General features: G+C 49.9%; 2 pseudogenes; both read left to right on the top strand.

The window, feature by feature from the left end:
• The first annotated feature begins 833 nt into the window (after positions 1-833).
• LOC146757019 (class I histocompatibility antigen, F10 alpha chain-like) lies at positions 834-13,652 on the top strand (annotated as a pseudogene).
• Positions 13,653-15,980: 2,328 nt separating this feature from the next.
• On the top strand, positions 15,981-20,200 carry LOC146757018 (class I histocompatibility antigen, F10 alpha chain-like; annotated as a pseudogene).
• Positions 20,201-20,567: the final 367 nt, after the last annotated feature.

Here is a 20,567-nt window from a genome sequence, read left to right as displayed (position 1 = left end):
TTACCAATGCAGTCTCAAGAATTAGAATTTTAGGCATTATCCATAGATCAAATGTGTGTTAAAGAAAGGATTTGATGTAATCAGTGCTGTAATCTATGGGAATAGCTCTTTTAGTATGTTAGTACTGCTCACTCATGATGTTATTAGCCTATTAATTAGCTTTTCTTAATTTGCAAAGACAAAACCTGGAAAGGAATCCCAGGCAAAGGGATGACCCTGTATCGTAGAATGGATATGTCTCTTACACCCAACTAATTGGGATTTTAAAAATATGACCATGCATCACTTGAGACAAAAGTGCATACTAATAGAACTAAATTTGATAGTTTATTCTGTTTTCCAGGCAGCTGTTCCACTTGGGCTCTGTATCACGCACTGGCCATGCGGATATGGTGTACAACTGGAAGAAATCCTTCGGACCCTGAATGCAGGAGAGAATCTGTGATGGGTGAGAGAGGAAAGGTGCACTTTGAAGCAGGGAAGGCCCTGCTGGCACCGCCTGTCGCAACCACCACCAACACGGTTTGCTGTTTCTCAAGGGTCAATAAGTAATAATGCCCCTAGTGATACTCCAGCACATTTGTCCTCTAAAACTGGTTCTATCTGACATGCAACTTCATAAAGTTCAATTATCAATTATTAGCTCAAAGGCATGGTTATGAGCATCCTAAAAGCATTTGTTGCACAATAGTTAGTGGCCATTAAAAATCAATATATCAGAGTATATGAAAGTTGAAGACTTTTCCTAACTAGTGACATGTGAACACAATGGGACCCTCATGGATTTATTTCCAGGTTGCAGAAACTTAGGTTGCAGAGCAAACGCGTTTGTTCTTTTTAGTAGGTTTAACAGTAATGTTGTTATGCTGTGTTTGACTTGTCTCTTTTTTCACATCTAGAGTATTGTCAATCGAGGCCTTGATTGAGTTATAATGGTTATGTTATTAATATAAGTAGTGTTGTTATTCTATAGGCAGTAGCTTGCTAATTAATAAAAAAGGGGGGGTCGCCGCGCTCCGACCCCGCAGAGCTCCACTCCATGCGGTACTTGGAAATAGGGATGACGGATTCCGGCCCCGAGCAGCCCTGGTTCTTTGAAGTGGGGTACGTGGATGGCGAAATCTTCGTGCACTACAACAGCTCTGGTCAGAGCTACGTGCCCTGCACCGAGTGGATGAAGGCACCTGGAGCTGTGGATCCCGAGTACTGGGACAGGAACACCCAGAGAGCACTGAGCAATGAGCAGAATAGCCGCGTGAGCCTGGTCAATGCGGCACGGCGCCACAAGCAGAGCGGCGGTGAGCACAGCTGGCACCGCGGCTCCATGCTGTGGGATGGGGCTCCATGGTGCATTGCCGCCCGCACCCCCCAGGGCTGGTCCTGCCCGGCGGCACCGTCCCGGGGCTGCCTGTCACAGCCCCACCGAGCTCGACCCTGGGGGACCCCAACCCCATCCCCAGTACAGTGGGTCCCCTGGAGCTGGAGGGGCCCATCAACCCCTGCCTGGCTGTGTTTCAGGGTCTCACACATGGCAGCGGATGTTGGGCTGTGACATCCTCGAGGACGGCACCACCCGGGGCTATCATCAGTATGGCTATGATGGGAGAGACTTCATTGCCTTCGACAAAGACACGATGATGTTTACTGCAGCGGTTCCAGAGGCAGTTCCTACCAAGAGAGCGTGGGAGGAACCTGGTTATGCTGAGAGACGGAAACATTACCTGGAGCAAACCTGTGTGCAGTGGCTGCAAAGACATGTAGAGAACGGGAAGGCAGAGCTGGGGAGGACAGGTGAGGGGGGGCCTGCGGTGTGAGACTGCAGGTGGGGCGGGGGCTCAGCGTGGGGAGCTCAGCCCGGCCCTCACTGCCGCCCACCTTCAGAGCAACCCGAAGTGTGAGTGTGGGGGAAGAAGGCCGACGGGATCCTGACCTTGTCCTGCCACGCTCACGGCTTCTACCCACAGCCTATCGCCGTCAGTTGGATGAAGGACAGCATGGTGCTGGGCCAGGACACCCACTCGGGGGGCATCGTGCCCAACAGCTACGGCACCTACCACACCTTGGTCACCATCGACACGGTGCCTGGGGACGGGGACAAGTACCAGTGCTGCGTGGAGCACGCCAGCCTGCCCCAACCCAGCCTCTACTCATAGGGTGAGTGAGGGGATGTGGGGCTGGGGGGCTCTGGGCTGCCCCTTCCCCTGCTGACAGCTCTGCCTTCCCCCAGAGCGGTCACAGTCCAGCCTGGTGCCCAACGTGGTGGGGGTGGTTGTCGCCATTGTGGCCATTGCCATCATGGCTGGCCATGGATTCATCATCTACAGACGCCATGCACGTAAAAGTGGAGGGGTGTAGGAGGACAGTGGGGGCTGTGGGGGGATTTGAGGCTCCCTCAGGAGCCCTCAGCCTGGCTGTGATGTGAACCTGTGCTGATGCATCTCTCTGTCTGCAGGGAAGAAGGAGAAAGGCTACAACACGGCACCCAGTGAGTGATGAGGGCAGCGCTGTCCCCCACCTCTGCCCAGTGCCAGGGCAGCATTGAGGTCCCCGATTTCTCCCAGGGTTCCCCTTCCTGGTGCTCAAAGCTGCTCCATGCCCCACAGCATGAACAGGGCTGGGGCTCATGGCTGTGAGAGTCCTTCCTTGTTTTCTGGCTCCAAGCTTGCTTCCTGAGGTGTTTCTTGTGAGAAGACTCTCAATGATTTATTGAAGTGGCAAGTAATGGGTGCTACCGTGTGACAATCAATATCACTTTTTGGGTATTTGAATATTTGAAAGCACCTTCCTTCAGAGCTGTTTGCCTCCAGAAGAGTGCTCAGGACTGTTTATGAGTGGAAGATCTGGCCCGGGACTAAATAGCTCCAGCTTGGTGTGGGAAAACTGGGTAATGAAGCCATCGTGCCCTGTGAAAAACAGGATGTGGATGGGTATCCCTGCTCCCTCTTATCTGCTGGCAAGGCTCAGAAGATGGGAACAAAGGAATTTCTGCTAAGATCCCAGAGCCAGAAGCTTCCATTCCAAGGAGTGCTGACTCAACTACTTTGGATTCAAGCTGTCACTCCAAAGAGAGCTGACTTGACCACTTTGGACATATAAATAAGTTGGTGCTACCATTGGAAATTGTCATCGTGGTCACCATTAACAGAACAACGCCTGACGACCCACCACGACTGAAGACCAATGACTGAACTACAAACCTCGATGGATCCATGGTGGTGAATATCTCCCTCTTGCTTCCTACAGAGACTCCTTGCTTCTATTTCATATTTTTACTGCATTCCCTTCCCCATCACCCTACACCATAATAGCGTCCGTCCTCCCCTTCCCCATCTCCCTGATAAAGTCTTGTAATAAACTGGTCGGACCAATGTTTGAACCGTTGTTTCTTAATCCCGCACCAGGTATACGTATATCAAAGAACCTTGCCTCCCTCCTACAAACTGGGCTGAGACAATGGCTCTTCTTACCTTACAGGCCAGGAAGGTGGAACCAGCAACTCGAGCACAGCTGCGGTGTGGGGCTGGGGGTTGGAAGGGGTCCCTGTGCTCCTTGTGCTCCTTGTGGTGCTGCACCAGGGCTGGGCTGGGACTCTGCAGGGAGCTGAGGGTTGGGATGTGAACGTGGCCCTATGGGACACCATCTCTTCTTCTTCACACAGGAAGTAACCAAACCGTCTGAGTGCTGTGCTTCAGCCTGCAAGGGGCCAACTGGCCACACGAGCATTTGGGGTCGGTGATGAACACAGCCCCATCCCCTCTACCTCTCACATCTCCCTCTGCTTCCTATGCTGTTATGCTTTTCCTGTGCTGCTTCTTGTGAAATAAAGTGTTGGGCTGTTCTGTGCTCAGCCTGCCTGCATTCTGCTCTGTGCCGTGCTTGGTTTTGGGGTGGATGAGGGGACCTCCCCTCATCCCTCCTCCCCCCACCCCACACTCTTTGCCCATTGCTCCATTTCACACTGCTGCTCTCCTCCTCCCCTTTGCACTCCCTGTGCTGTCTGCAACGCTTTGGCATGAAGACGTGACTGGAAAGTTCATCCAGTATTGGGCTGAGCTGTGCTTCCCCCCCATAACCCGCAGTGCTGCCACAGCCACATTCTGAGGGCAGACACCCAGCTTCCATAACCAACCATGCACTGAGGCTGAGCTGCCCACCCCCCACATCCCAACCTGCTCCTCTACAAAACATCTCCACTTTATTCCATACAAATCCCAGAGCATCCCACTCTTCCCATCCTGCAGCGGGGAGCGGAGACAGCCACAGCTCCCCATGTCCCATCGCATCCCACTCCAGCTGCCCTGTGGTCCTCAGTGCTGCAGCAGCCGGCTGTAGGGTCCACCGCGGGTCCTCAGTTCGGTGGGTGTCCCCATCTCAGCCATGGTGTCATGCTCTGGCACCACAACATGGTCTGCCTTCTCCAGCATCCGGGGTTGATGGCGGATGAGCAGCATTGACTGGTCCCCCCTGTTGGGCATTGGGTAGGTTTGTGGCGTGGCATTAAGCTGGTACATTCGGTGTTACACACTGTGTGTGAGTCCCGTCCGTTCCCGTGTGCGGAGGCACGGTACTTTCACACAGCAGCCTTGATTTGTCACCGGATTGGGAGGCAACAGCCTTCATGTCAGAAATGTGGACAAATGCTTCTGTTCCTGGATAGTCCCCCAGTGGTGGACATTCAGAACGATTCTGCACAGCCAATATGTTTTTGTCTTCTTATTTGGTTATGGAGTGTGACATTATAATGCACACTGGACAGAACTGGATTGCCACGAAGATTCTGTACAATAGTGTTACATTGAACTTGGAGAAGTTGTAACTCCATTGTGTACTGTGCTGTTATCTTGAACTTGAATGCACCGTTCTCTACAAGTTGACTAAGTGTTGCCATACAGCATTTCACAATTTTTAGGCAGATTGCTGTTGTGTGCTTTCAGGTTTGTAGTCACTGCAGCTGCATCTCTTCGGTATGTTATTATGACAGTTTCATTGTTTTTCGCATATGTTTAATGATTGATTCATTTGCGGAATAGCCTTAAATGTGCAAATCACCTTTGGGGTAACAGGGAGTACGTGGGGGAACCTTTACAGGGGCTGGAGATGATAAAGAGGGGGGAGATGTTGGGTATTGGGCAGGTGGTGCCTGCGTGCACCAGGGCTGGAGTCATGGAGGTCACGGGTATCTGATAGGGGCGGTCACCTGTACCACTATATAGGGTTTGTGGCGCGGCATTAAACTGGTACTTTCAGCGTTACACACTGTGTGTTCTGGTTAGCATTTGGGCTGCTGTGCTAACAGATGTGTCTGGGCTTATCTTGTTTTAAAATGGAAGGGCTTGTAAGGAGCAGAGGGATGTGAGGTATTTCTAGTCCGCTTCATGCTCCCAATTCCAGAACCCTTCCAATTGTGAGGAAACAGAAGTGCTGAGCTGTGTGCGTGTTCCACGGTGCAGAGTCCAGTGACAGTTGGTGCCCGGTGTCTGTGCTGAGCAGCATTGAGGTCTTTAGGAACGTAGGAGTCTGCCAATCCGTTGTGAAGGTACTAAAGGTAAAAAGGCAGCATTTCTATCAGTATTGGAGGAGGGAAGGGAACTTTGTCCTTAAGTGCTGTTTTTGTTCCCTTTGTCATGCAGTCAATCCAGCAACTAACTTGAGAACCCGAAAAAAAAAAATTTCCTCGAAAATTCACTAGTGTCTGTGTGAGTAAAAGGTTCCAACTTTTATTGACTATCGGAAATGCTTAGCTCATAAATGTGCAGCACTTTAATGAAAGAGTTCTGAATCACTTGAATTTGATCTTCTGTCTGGCCTGGTTGCAGGTTTTACTGCATTTGGTACCTTAAAAAATACAACAACAAAACAAATCTAAAATATCAAAATATTTGATTTTTACATCAGAAAAGAAAAAAAAAAATGAACCAACCCAAACCCTTGTTGTGGCTGAGCAGATCGTGCTGCAGCTCCATGCAGTGCTGAGTTACAGTATACAGGCACATGTGTGTGGATTTGTGTATTGATACGCACTGGCATGCTTTTGCTGTACAGGTAATAAAGACGGAGGATGGTTTTTGTGGATTCTTCAAAGGTGAAGAATCCTTGAAGACCAGAAATTCCAACTTACAGAATTTGACATAGGCAAAGTGAGGAGGAAAATTCTTCCTAACCTGTTATAATTAATTAATTCACGGATTCAGTGTTGGTTCGGCCTACAGGAGAAGTGAACTGCAAAGCTTTGAAGATCACTGTATTTGCTGAGGTTGTCCAGGTGGTTGAGCTTGAAGACCTGCAGCGGTCAGACAAATGTGTTGGGGTTACTCACTGCTGTCACTCGTGATGTTGAAGGAGGGGCTCCATTGGAGGGCTTGCAGCCGTGCAGCCCAGGGACTCCGTGCTGAGTCAGAGTGATGTTACTAGAGTTTGACCAGTGTTGAGGAGGGCAATGTTTTGAAACAACTGCTCCTGAGAGACTGATTGAATGAAGAGAACAAAGCTGGGAAGACGGGTGGGCATTCCTCATCCTTTTCTGCTTTTTGGTGTTTTGCTTAGGGTTCCTTTTCAAAAGATTTCACTGATCAAGACTGTAGAAGACTTTCAGTCCAAGGAAGCACGAGCCAGCTCTTTGAGAAGCACAGGAAGAGCTGCACAGAGATCCCCGAGACCAGAACTGCTTCTGTGCGCTGGTCCAGCATGTCGATTAAAGGAAATGATTGCTATTTCTACTTCTATTCCACTTGTAAAAAGGTCTGCTTGGGTTTTTTCCTTCATTTTTTCTTTCTTTCAGTTCTGAAGTTAAGAGGAATGGGTAGAATAAGTAGAAGTATTACTGGTCTTCAGCAAACTTCATAACTAATTGCATTGTACAATAGAGCAATTCGCTAAAAATGAGCTCAAAGCATGGCCAGTTCTCAGGCTGTACTATTTCATTTTCCTCTCTTGGTTTCCATTGGGTTACAGGGAGACAACTGTCCCTTCAGGCACTGTGAAGCCGCTTTGGGCAATGAAACCATCTGCACGCTGTGGAAGGAGGGCCGCTGCTTCAGGAATGTCTGCAGGTTCAGGCACATGGAGATCACTGTGAGTGTTGGCTCCTCAGAGTTTATCACCAAACCCACTTCTCATTTCTTTAGGTGGGCTGAATGTGCTTTTGCAGATTAGGTTCATTTGCTTTGAAATGATGATGGTTCCTACGGTTAAGAATAGGGGAGGAAGCAGAGGGAAGAGAGCTCAATGGCATTGGTATATCATAGCAGAATATTCTTGTAGTTGATACCAACAGTGTTCTATCAACAGATACTAAAGAACCACATCAATCAGACAAGCATTCTGCAAGGTGTGTTAGTTTAACCCCTTCTAAACTGGTGTCCTCACCCACAGAATGCTAGGAAAGCTCAGTGAGCCTGGTGCTCCCAGCCTGCGCACTCTTCAGAGTGGTGTTTGAGTGCTGCTTTGTGGCAGTCTGCTCACTGGCACCATCTGGAGCTCAGTCTCCCTTTGCAGATCTTAGGTCCACGTTACCATCAGCTCTTCTTCCTTTCTGTCTTCAGAAAAAACGCAGCATGATTTCCTGCTACTGGGAGAACCAGCCAGCAGGCTGCCAGAAATCCAACTGTGCCTTCCATCACACCAAGGGACGTTACCTCAATGGGGTTTTCTTTCCACCAAGCCAAAGTGAGTTTGTCTTTTTTAGGTACGAAAGATTAACTCTATTATTCACAGGTGGGTATAGTGTCATAAAGAACGCCAGGTAACGTTCACTTGTGAGCTGATAGATAGGTTCAGAGCTGAACTTTGTGTGCTTCTGATACCTCAGTTTTATCTTGCATGCTCAGCTTCTCTCTGCTCCTGTGGCCTTTGCCTTGCAGGTTGTTCTCCTGCATTTAAGCTTTTACTGGGTGTCAGGGAGATGAATGTTGTGTAGGGGGGGATTTCCTTGTTCACAGAGAAGCCATTTGGATGGGCAAGTGGAGACTCAGCATTTATCTGTGTGGGTTTTCAGCCTTGCCTGCCATCTTTGTGCAGTGGATAATCTGATTGAATTCCTACCGCATAACTGAAGAGACTGATTTTCTCTTTGCTTGTACAGACCAGCTTTCTAAGGAGGGAGAAGAAACAAAAACACCTGTCCAGCAATCAGCTGAAGAAAACCATCTTGGATTGCAGATAATTTCCACTACAAAATCTGATGCTGATACAAAACAAGGTATTCCAGGATTAATCAGAAGCACTTGCCAATTAACTCCAAAGCAATTCATTGTACAAACACAACAGAACATAGGGTTGCTGAATGGAATCAGCTATTTCCATGATCTTGTTCCTACCTTGTAACTTCATGTGCCTTTCAGATTAGGAAGGTAAACTCCTTTGTTTACATCATTAGAGCAAGACGAGGCCACAGCATGGAGTTTAAGTGCCTGTATGTGCATCTTTTCAACCAGTGGTGAAAGCCACATTTGCTGATAGAGGAATCTAATGTCATATGGATGGGATAAAGTAAGGGATAAAGCCTACTTTTAATATCCAGAAGGATGAAAGGAGGGCAGCAGACAGACATCAGGTCCATGGTGCTCTTAGCTGTGGGGAGAGCTGACAGGGTTTGTTCTGCATGCTTCTGAGCAGGAGGCAGTTTGCAGAGCTGTGGTCCTCAGCGTGTGCCTCTGTCCCTCGGTCTCATTTACTGCTCTGTGTTCCCAGATGACAGTTTGAATGCTGGAATAAAAACACTTGGATCAGAAGGACCTTCAGGAGCTCCTGCTCATCGGCTCAAATCTCAGATTGTTCGTGTGCCTAAGAAGGAGAATGTGCGGACACTGGTCAGCACTGTGATGCTGCCTGCAAAGCAGGGTAATGATGAGTACCTTTGCTTCCATTTGGTGGCTCCTAAGTGGAATGGAGAAATTACAATTGGGACTTACCCTGAGTGCATTACAGTTGCAATATTATTTTGTGTCAGGGCTGTCAAAGTGGTGTCTTTTGGTTGTATTTGTTTTGGGTGGGAAATGGGCTCACAAGACAGTAATTCTGTTGGTTTCTGTCAAATAAGCACTTTGTTTTTCTTTGTTTTAGGGGAGGTGCCTGTGAGTCAACCGAATACTGCTGATAAACCTGGAAAACGGAAATCCTCTGTAGGTAAGGGCTGCTTGTGAGCTGCTGTTTGGCTGCCTCCACGTAAATGGGAGGGCACTGCTGAAGCAGGAGGGAGGAAAGTGTGTCATGGGTCTGTGATGACTCCAAGTGGCACACAAGTGTAGCAGCTGAAAGGTGAATTTGAGAACATACACTTGGAGAAACCAAAGTTTGTGGTTGACTTGTAAAAATCTTTCTCCAAAGGAATTATCTTAGGAATGTTGTTGTTTTCTCTCTGTAGCTGATGTCAGTGGCCTTCCGCTGAAGCGTAGCCTCGTAGAAAGGCTGGGGAAGAAGATCGAGGTTGACAGAGCACCAAGGAGAGGTAAATGGTCATCGGTGTTTGCTGCACAGATTCTCTAGGCTTTCTGCTTATTCTTTCTCAGGAGCGTTGTTGTTGGGAACACGTATATTCTGTAATATTATGACAAATCTGGAAACTTGAGCTCTCGTTGGAATTTCTTGTAATCCTTACGCTTCTCCTTTCTTGATGATGACAGAGAAGGGTGCCAAGCCAGCAGGGGAGATCTGGAAGAAGAGACGACTGGAAGAAGAGAAGCAAAAAGTAGAAGAGGTTCTTACTGAGAAGAGATCTAAGGATAAGCGCAAGAAGAAGAGAATTTTCCCTCCACCTGAGCCTGGTAACGTGAAACTGGAAGAGCCACCGCGTAAAATCAAGCGATTGGAAGAAATGCATATTAAAAGCTTGGAAGAAATCAAGCAGGAGAAAGCCCTGCGGATGCAGCAGATCGCAAAGCCAGCAGGTAACGAGGTGTTTCACTGTCTGCTCTGCTGAAGTGCTTCCCCTGTCAAGCAAATGGAGTTTGCTTAGAATTGCCTGGGCTGTTTCTTACCAAATGCAAAGGCAGGAAGTGCCAGGATGTCCATCCATGTGTTTTTCCATTGAATCCGTGGTGTCTGCCTGCTTCATTCTGGAGAATTCATTCGCTGTGAGGTTTTGTAATTCAGTTTCTCCTGTACTTTCTTTCTGCCATGTTTTTGGTGTGGCATGTTCTGTGTGTTGACACCAAGGTTATCTTCATCTTTGGCGTGTTGCTTGTTTTAATATGTAAATGTGTTTGTAAAGCATGGATTGAGTTTTTAACATGGGGGCCAACCTCTGTCAGAAAGGTCAGGGGGGTGAGTTATTCATTGGGCAGGTGAGAGAGGCTTTGTGAAGAGACAGCATGTGAAGGAGGGAAGAGCTTGGATACTGTATGGACTGCGAGATGTCGCCTCTCTCGTGTTCTTTGTTATTGAATGTGAGGAAATAAGCACATGGAGGAAACGCTGGCACTCAGGTTTCTTTCTATGCTTGCTGTTGACCAAGTGATTTTCTTTTTCCTTGTTTTAAAGCACCTGGAAGAGAAGAGGAAAAGACTGTGGAATGGAACAGGGCTGCTCCTAAAGCTGTCTCTGCACCCGCAGAGGTGAGTCCCTTCTGAAGATGGACACAGTGACACAATTTCTTCACATGTTCTCATGTCTCACTGCTCACCATGTGCCACCATCATGAGTGCATTCCTACCTTCCTGCCTTTGGTGAAGAGCTGCAGCCATGTTTCACAATCCTGGTACTTTCAATGGCTTTCCCAGACAGCTTTGCACTCCTCAAACTCAGAATTGATCTGATTGTATCTGGCAGTGAGGCAGTAACCCTGCTGGCACCAGGTACAACTTGTGAGGTTAACGTGGGAGCACTGGATACAAAAAGGTCACGATGGCTTCGTGTTCAATGAAATCAGACTGTGGGTGGATGTTGTGTAGGGGAACAGGAATGACTTTCTGTTGCTCAAATAGAATGTGGTATGTAACAGCTCTAGCACTGTGCTGATTTAAACGAGCACTGAAGAAGAGGAGCCTCCAGCTAAAAAAGCAGCTTTGGTAAGGAGGGGAAGAAGTGTCAGTGCTGTCCTGGTCAGGCTGATACTGAGATACAACTGCTGCAGAAAGTGTGGAGAACTGAAATGTTCTGCAGGTTTCCTTTCAAAGTAGTCACTGTGTGCAGGATGCTGGATGAATGGCAGTGTGTGCACAATGCTCTGCAGCCCTGTGATTCCTCTGTAGTGTGAAGGAATTTGTCCATTACTGCTGCATTGTTAAAAAGACCTGAGGTGCTCTGCAGCCTTCACGTGGTTGTTAACATCCTTCAGGAGCCCCTTAGCCCGCGTGTTGGGTTAAGGCTCAGCAGTGCTGAAGGAGAAGCGCTGCAGAGGAAGGATCTCCTGAGCAATCATTGACTTTGTCTTCCTTCTTCCCAGACTGCTGCTCCAGCCCTGCCGGAGGTCAGCCTGCTCACCAAGGCTGTAGAAGATGACACTGAAAAGTTCATCTCGGAAATCTCAGGAGGGGAAATGGAAGCAGAAATTGACTTGGACCTGGAGAAGGATGAGGATGATTTCCTTCGTGAACTTTCTGAGATGACTGACTGTTGAACTGCGTAGTAGTTATTATAGTATGTTAAAAAAAAAAACAAAAAACACAAACAAACAAACAAAAAACCAAAAAAACAACAAAACAACAACAACAAAAAAAAATCCTTTAATTTAATAAAAACCTTTTCTTTTTGGTTGGATACCCCAGGGTGATACTTTACTAAAGGAGGCTTCACAATAATGAGTCTTAAAGCACAGCTGAACTGGTAAAAGATTGGCAGACTGCATTCCATTGTCCTGAGTTTTCCTGCTGGTCAGAGTTGAGGCCCTGTGCATCCATTCCCTGATCCTGGTTGGCTCCTTTCAGCAGCAAGAGGACAAAGCAGTTCTGTGACAGCCCAGAAGGACGTCCATCTGTGTGCTGCAGTGCCTGGCAATTGATCTCCTGATTCAGTGACGCTCTGAAGGCTTCAACCTCAAGCTCCTTCCTTCCTCCTCCCTTGGCCATGCTCAGCGTTGGGTGCAGCTGGAAGCTTCTTCGGTGCTTCTCGGGCAGTCCCCATGTCTAGCCTGGAGTTCTGCCAGCTCTTGAGTATTTTTGGTGTATGCTTTTGTTTATGACTTGAATCCTTTAAGGCAACTTAATGACAATGTGGGGGTGGGAGGGAGCAGAATTATTCTTTTGTTTTGGACCAAATGTGCCACCAAGGCGGGGGGTGCTCCCTGCCTTCCAGTTATCAGCAGTGATGCAGCAGCAGTGTGAGAAGCGGGAGCTGCACGCCACTGCTGCGTTATTCCCTCCTTTCCCTTTTGCTGGATTTCCAGTGCTGTTTGCTGGCAGAGCTTGATGCTGTGCTGATGATTTCTGGAAGCCAACACGTGTGCGCTTCGCTTGTCTCAGTTCAGAGTGCAGCCATCCCAGCCCTGCTGTGGGCACAGTGCAGCCCTGGCCCTGCTGGAGGACGCCGTGGTGACTCTGTGCTTCAGCAGGGTATTGAGTGGTTTTCTGCTGACTCTGGGTGGGACTGTGCCCATGTCGTGTCTGCCACTGTTACTGTAAATATTTTATCTTTTCCTTTTGTATTTGCCTTCTATTTAAGATATTGTATGAACGTAGTCAGGCTCCTCTGTTTATGCCGGCGGCTCTCAGCTGTGTTTTTAAATAAACCTGGCACAGGACAGCAGTGCTGTACGTCTGCCTGCAGCTCTTGGAGGGAGCAGGAGGGGAGCCAGGAGTGCTGCTCCAGCAACATCCTGGTGCTGCTGCCACCAGGGTTACTGCTGTGCTGCTGTTATGAGCTCCATGGAAGAGATGAGCTCCAGCACGGCCTCCTCACACTTATTTGGCTCTGAAGCCTTCAGTTGCTATTGGCCGTGGCACATTCCATGCAGTGTGAATCTCTCTAACAGACATAACTGTATCAGTGGAATTGTGGGGGCTGGGAGGGAGGACACAGTGCTGCTGAGAGCAGGGCCAGGCAGCCCAGCATGCTCAGCACCACAGCCAGGTGAGGCTGGCAGTTCAGTTACAGGTGTGTGTGCAGCTGGTCACCACTCAGCCTCCCCCATTGCAGCTCCCCGTGTCCCACAGTTCCCCCATCCCCGTTCTCCCGCTGTCCCATTGTCACCCTGCCACACCACTGCTGTGTGCACTAAACCTTTATTGCCCCCCGAAGAGGTCCTCATTGTACACCACCTGCGCCCGCTTGTCGCGGTGTGAGCCCTTGGCACTGTTCTTTACGGCTGTTGGGGCACAGGATGGGGGCAGGGACTCAGCACTGCTGGCACCCCCACACCGTCCCTGTGCCCCCCCAGTGCCCCCCAGCTCACCCAGGGATCCCCAGAGCCTGGTCAGCTGATTCCATCTTCTTGTAGGTGACAAAGGCACAGCTGTGTGGGGGTGAGGTCAGCACAGCTTCCACCCCATTCAGCACCACCCCACAACAGATGCACCCATACATCACTGACTCACCCACAGCTTTGCCCACGCCCCCTGCCCCTCTGCCCATCCTGCTCTCGCCTCCCCCGCTCCTCAGGCTCCGGCTCCTGCTCCCAGTCCAAGCGGCTGTCGCGCTCTCCCCTCTCAGGGGGGTCCCCACGTCCCCCACCAGCTTCAGGGTCCCGCAGGTGCTTGCTGGTGCAGACGAAGCTGGTTTGAAAAAATTGCGGGGGCGGAGGGGGGGTGAGCAAAATAAACACAGAGTGAGGGCACAAATATGGGGGAGAGAACAAAATAAAGGGATAGGAACCACAAATAATGAGGTGGGGGCAATAAAGAACTGTGGGGGGGGGGGGGATGGCACTCACCTCTCATCGGGGTACCATCCCGTTCTCTGCCATCCACGATGTTGTGGGAAGCTGTGGAGGAACTGCTCAAATGTATTCTCTCTAAGACAGGGGAGCAGGTATCTCCTAAATGCATATCCGAGCTGGTAAAATGGGCTCATATGAATGGACACCTTCAGGAGGTGGCACTGATGTTCACTGTAGCCGAATGTTGAGAAATAGTCGACCATATGTAGGACTTTGTTATCTCCAAAAATAAGGAATACAAAATATATACACTGAAGAATATGCAAGCCGAGCGGCAGATTGCTGCTGCTGTGGTACAAGCTCTATCCGGACCTAGTGCTCAGTCAAGGTCAGAGCTTGACTCCCTGTTACCAGGAGGTTCGTACTCTGTTTGCTCATCAGCCTCACAAGTCAGGGCTGCCGCAGAAGCCCCGAATAATCCCCCGTCCTCGACCTCTTCAACGTCTCTGGCAGATCCGGTTTTGGCTGGTGAGGAAGGTGCGGTGGGGGGGGGCTGAGGGGTGTGCAGAGCAGCAAGAAGCTCCTGAGAGTGAAAGCGACTCGGATAATGGTGGGAATGAGAAAGCGTTGGAGGAACATAATAAAACATTAACTGAGGAGCTGCAGGACTTAGAACTGCGTACGAAGGAGGCATCAGTCTCTTCGAGCGTTTCACCGATGTCTTTACAGCCCCTGTCTATGCGATTCCCCCCCACACGTAGCGATCCTCCACCTTTGCGTTGGTCTGGAGTCATTAGAGACATGATATTGGAGGGACCGTGTCAAGCTGTGTTTCAGCTCGCTTGCCCGCTGATAGACGATCAGCAGGGAGCTGCTCGGTGGGAAGTGCATCATTGGAAATTGTTACAGCAGGCTGGTAAGACTGTGACTGACTATGAGAAACGATCTGAAGCTTCTAAGCAAATCATTCAATGGATTTTCACTGAGGATACTCATATGACACTAGACACTTCTAATCTTGTGCGGTTGTTACTAACACCACCAGAATACGTTGTTGGTCTCATCTCAAGGCAGAAAATAGCATCCAGCCTTTATAGTAACTGTGTTGTGTGTTTCTTTCCTAGTGGAATTGCTTTGTAACTTGCGGTGTTATAAATAATATTAGTAATGGTTTGACATAGTGTGTGATTTTCAGTGTTACCAATGCAGTCTCAAGAATTAGAATTTTAGGCATTATCCATAGATCAAATGTGTGTTAAAGAAAGGATTTGATGTAATCAGTGCTGTAATCTATGGGAATAGCTCTTTTAGTATGTTAGTACTGCTCACTCATGATGTTATTAGCCTATTAATTAGCTTTTCTTAATTTGCAAAGACAAAACCTGGAAAGGAATCCCAGGCAAAGGGATGACCCTGTATCGTAGAATGGATACGTTTCTTACACCCAACTAATTGGGATTTTAAAAATATGACCATGCATCACTTGAGACAAAAGTGCATACTAATAGAACTAAATTTGATAGTTTATTCTGTTTTCCAGGCAGCTGTTCCACTTGGGCTCTGTATCACGCACTGGCCATGCGGATATGGTGTACAACTGGAAGAAATCCTTCGGACCCTGAATGCAGGAGAGAATCTGTGATGGGTGAGAGAGGAAAGGTGCACTTTGAAGCAGGGAAGGCCCTGCTGGCACCGCCTGTCGCAACCACCACCAACACGGTTTGCTGTTTCTCAAGGGTCAATAAGTAATAATGCCCCTAGTGATACTCCAGCACATTTGTCCTCTAAAACTGGTTCTATCTGACATGCAACTTCATAAAGTTCAATTATCAATTATTAGCTCAAAGGCATGGTTATGAGCATCCTAAAAGCATTTGTTGCACAATAGTTAGTGGCCATTAAAAATCAATATATCAGAGTATATGAAAGTTGAAGACTTTTCCTAACTAGTGACATGTGAACACAATGGGACCCTCATGGATTTATTTCCAGGTTGCAGAAACTTAGGTTGCAGAGCAAACGTGTTTGTTCTTTTTAGTAGGTTTAACAGTAATGTTGTTATGCTGTGTTTGACTTGTCTCTTTTTTCACATCTAGAGTATTGTCAATCGAGGCCTTGATTGAGTTATAATGGTTATGTTATTAATATAAGTAGTGTTGTTATTCTATAGGCAGTAGCTTGCTAATTAATAAAAAAGGGGGGGTCGCCACGCTCCGACCCCGCAGAGCTCCACTCCATGCGGTACTTGGAAATAGGGATGACGGATTCCGGCCCCGAGCAGCCCTGGTTCTTTGAAGTGGGGTACGTGGATGGCGAAATCTTCGTGCACTACAACAGCTCTGGTCGGAGCTACGTGCCCTGCACCGAGTGGATGAAGGCACCTGGAGCTGTGGATCCCGAGTACTGGGACAGGAACACCCAGAGAGCACTGAGCAATGAGCAGAATAGCCGCGTGAGCCTGGTCAATGCGGCACGGCGCCACAAGCAGAGCGGCGGTGAGCACAGCTGGCACCGCGGCTCCATGCTGTGGGATGGGGCTCCATGGTGCACTGCCGCCCGCACCCCCCAGGGCTGGTCCTGCCCGGCGGCACCGTCCCGGGGCTGCCCGTCACAGCCCCACCGAGCTCGACCCTGGGGGACCCCAACCCCATCCCCAGTACAGTGGGTCCCCTGGAGCTGGAGGGGCCCATCAACCCCTGCCTGGCTGTGTTTCAGGGTCTCACACATGGCAGCGGATGTTGGGCTGTGACATCCTCGAGGACGGCACCACCCGGGGCTATCATCAGTATGGCTATGATGGGAGAGACTTCATTGCCTTCGACAAAGACACGATGATGTTTACTGCAGCGGTTCCAGAGGCAGTTCCTACCAAGAGAGCGTGGGAGGAACCTGGTTATGCTGAGAGACGGAAACATTACCTGGAGCAAACCTGTGTGCAGTGGCTGCAAAGACATGTAGAGAACGGGAAGGCAGAGCTGGGGAGGACAGGTGAGGGGGGGCCTGCGGTGTGAGACTGCAGGTGGGGCGGGGGCTCAGCGTGGGGAGCTCAGCCCGGCCCTCACTGCCGCCCACCTTCAGAGCAACCCGAAGTGTGAGTGTGGGGGAAGAAGGCCGACGGGATCCTGACCTTGTCCTGCCACGCTCACGGCTTCTACCCACAGCCTATCGCCGTCAGTTGGATGAAGGACAGCATGGTGCTGGGCCAGGACACCCACTCGGGGGGCATCGTGCCCAACAGCTACGGCACCTACCACACCTTGGTCACCATCGACACGGTGCCTGGGGACGGGGACAAGTACCAGTGCTGCGTGGAGCACGCCAGCCTGCCCCAACCCAGCCTCTACTCATAGGGTGAGTGAGGGGATGTGGGGCTGGGGGGCTCTGGGCTGCCCCTTCCCCTGCTGACAGCTCTGCCTTCCCCCAGAGCGGTCACAGTCCAGCCTGGTGCCCAACGTGGTGGGGGTGGTTGTCGCCATTGTGGCCATTGCCATCATGGCTGGCCATGGATTCATCATCTACAGACGCCATGCACGTAAAAGTGGAGGGGTGTAGGAGGACAGTGGGGGCTGTGGGGGGATTTGAGGCTCCCTCAGGAGCCCTCAGCCTGGCTGTGATGTGAACCTGTGCTGATGCATCTCTCTGTCTGCAGGGAAGAAGGAGAAAGGCTACAACACGGCGCCCAGTGAGTGATGAGGGCAGCGCTGTCCCCCACCTCTGCCCAGTGCCAGGGCAGCATTGGGGTCCCCGCTTTCTCCCAGGGTTCCCCTTCCTGGTGCTCAAAGCTGCTCCATGCCCCACAGCAAGAACAGGGCTGGGGGTCATGGCTGTGAGAGTCCTTCCTTGTTTTCTGGCTCCAAGCTTGCTTCCTGAGGTGTTTCTTGTGAGAAGACTCTCAATGATTTATTGAAGTGGCAAGTAATGGGTGCTACCGTGTGACAATCAATATCACTTTTTGGGTATCTGAATATTTGAAAGCACCTTCCTTCAGAGCTGTTTGCCTCCAGAAGAGTGCTCAGGACTGTTTATGAGCGGAAGATCTGGCCCGGGACTAAATAGCTCCAGCTGGGTGTGGGAAATCTAGGTAATGAAGCCATCGTGCCCTGTGAAAAACAGGATGCGGATGGGTATCCCTGCTCCCTCTTATCTGCTGGCAAGGCTCAGAAGATGGGAACAAAGGAATTTCTGCTAAGATCCCAGAGCCAGAAGCTTCCATTCCAAGGAGTGCTGACTCAACTACTTTGGATTCGAGCTGTCACTCCAAAGAGAGCTGACTTGACCACTTTGGACATATAAATAAGTTGGTGCTACCATTGGAAATTGTCATCGTGGTCACCATTAACAGAACAACGCCTGACGACCCACCACGACTGAAGACCAATGACTGAACTACAAACCTCGATGGATCCATGGTGGTGAATATCTCCCTCTTGCTTCCTACAGAGACTCCTTGCTTCTATTTCATATTTTTACTGCATTCCCTTCCCCATCACCCTACACCATAATAGCGTCCGTCCTCCCCTTCCCCATCTCCCTGATAAAGTCTTGTAATAAACTGGTCGGACCAATGTTTGAACCGTTGTTTCTTAATCCCGCACCATGTATACGCATATCAAAGAACCTTGCCTCCCTCCTACAAACTGGGCTGAGACAATGGCTCTTCTTACCTTACAGGCCAGGAAGGTGGAACCAGCAACTCGAGCACAGCTGCGGTGTGGGGCTGGGGGTTGGAAGGGGTCCCTGTGCTCCTTGTGCTCCTTGTGGTGCTGCACCAGGGCTGGGCTGGGACTCTGCAGGGAGCTGAGGGCTGGGATGTGAACGTGGCCCTATGGGACACCATCTCTTCTTCTTCACACAGGAAGTAACCAAACCGTCTGAGTGCTGTGCTTCAGCCTGCAAGGGGCCAACTGGCCACACGAGCATTTGGGGTCGGTGATGAACACAGCCCCATCCCCTCTACCTCTCACATCTCCCTCTGCTTCCTATGCTGTTATGCTTTTCCTGTGCTGCTTCTTGTGAAATAAAGTGTTGGGCTGTTCTGTGCTCAGCCTGCCTGCATTCTGCTCTGTGCTGTGCTCAGGGTTGGGGTGGATGAGGGGACCTCTCCTCATCCCTCCTCCCCCCACCCCACACTCTTTGCCCATTGCTCCATTTCACACTGCTGCTCTCCTCCTCCCCTTTGCACTCCCTGTGCTATCTGCAACGCTTTGGCATGAAGACGTGACTGGAAAGTTCATCCAGTATTGGGCTGAGCTGTGCTTCCCCCCCATAACCCACAGTGCTGCCACAGCCACATTCTGAGGGCAGACACCCAGCTTCCATAACCAACCATGCACTGAGGCTGAGCTGCCCACACCCCCCATCCCAACCTGCTCCTCTACAAAACATCTCCACTTTATTCCATACAAATCCCAGAGCATCCCACTCTTCCCATCCTGCAGCGGGGAGCGGAGACAGCCACAGCTCCCCATGTCCCATCGCATCCCACTCCAGCTGCCCTGTGGTCCTCAGTGCTGCAGCAGCCGGCTGTAGGGTTGTCTCGCTTCAATTTAGGAGTGAGGCAAAGGTTCTTTTGATATGTTATGCCCGGGTGAGATTAAGAAGAACATTCAAATGTTGATCCGTTTATTGGAAATACATTCCAGTTTATTGGAAATAATAGACAGTTGATTCCAGTTTATTGGAAATAATAGACAGTTGAGGAGATGGGGAAGGGAGAGGGACAAATGCCAAAATTAGGGTGATGGGGAAGGGAAAGTAGGCGATAGAAAAAGGTAGAAAAGAGCAAGAATTACGTTAAAGCGGGGAATAGTCACCTCCTGAATGCAGCAGCGTCCCATAGCACGTTGTTAACGTTGGTCCGGGGCAAAATAAGCGTAGGGGAGAGCAGCAGCGAAGTAGCAGGCCACAGATCGATGAAATGCAGAGAAGATGGTCAGAATAGCAAGGTCTCAGGAAGTGGAGTCTTGGGCAGCGAGGTCCCTCAGAGCAGAGTCTCGAGCAGCAATCCCAGAAGAGATAATAGGCAGCAGTAGGACAACGGTGGAGGAATCTGAGGTCAGATACCTAGATGCCCACAAAGGTTCTTCAGCATGCAGGCATCTTCTTCAGCATGCAGGCGCTCGCGTAGAGAGGCATCTGATGACAGAAAACATCCTTGTTTCCATAGTGAGGCATCTGGTGTCAAAAAACCTCAAATTTGGGGTTTGTCCGTGCCCTTTTTATCCTTCTTTCCAGCCTTCGAGACATTTCGGGACCGCTCAGGTCAGAGTCCTGTGATTTCCTCAGAGTTGTCAATCTTCCTTGAGATGGGCCAACATGGAAGACCACTTGAGGGACATTAGTCCTCAGAGATGGCCATCTTCCTTGAGATAGGCCAACACAAAAGACCACTTAAGGGCCATTAATCAGTATCTTATCTCCCTTTGGTAGCTCCCCGACTTGTCCATCTCCTAAACAAAGGGATTTCTCGAACCTTGGTTCCTGTGTGTCTCAGTCCTGGAACCTTGGTCAGGACTTGCCTGAACTTGTCCATTTCAGCAAACTTTGAGACAGTAATGTAAAAAGCATGGCCTCTTACAAGGGTCCATTGCGGGTCCTCAGTTCGGTGGGTGTCCCCGTCTCAGCCATCGTGTCATGCTCCAGCACCACAACATGGTCTGCCTTCTCCAGCATCTGGGGTTGATGGCTGATGAGCAGCATTGACTGGTCCCCCCTGTTGGGTATTGGGTAGGTTTGTGGCGTGGCATTAAGCTGGTACATTCGGTGTTACACACTGTGTGTGAGTCCCGTCCGTTCCCGTGTGCGGAGGCACGGTACTTTC

The sequence above is a fragment of the Coturnix japonica genome, chromosome 24 (genome assembly GCF_054131305.1).
Source record: "Coturnix japonica strain WE chromosome 24, WE-NBRP24, whole genome shotgun sequence".
Lineage (NCBI taxonomy): Eukaryota > Metazoa > Chordata > Aves > Galliformes > Phasianidae > Coturnix > Coturnix japonica.
This window is presented reverse-complemented; position numbering and strand designations above follow the sequence as displayed.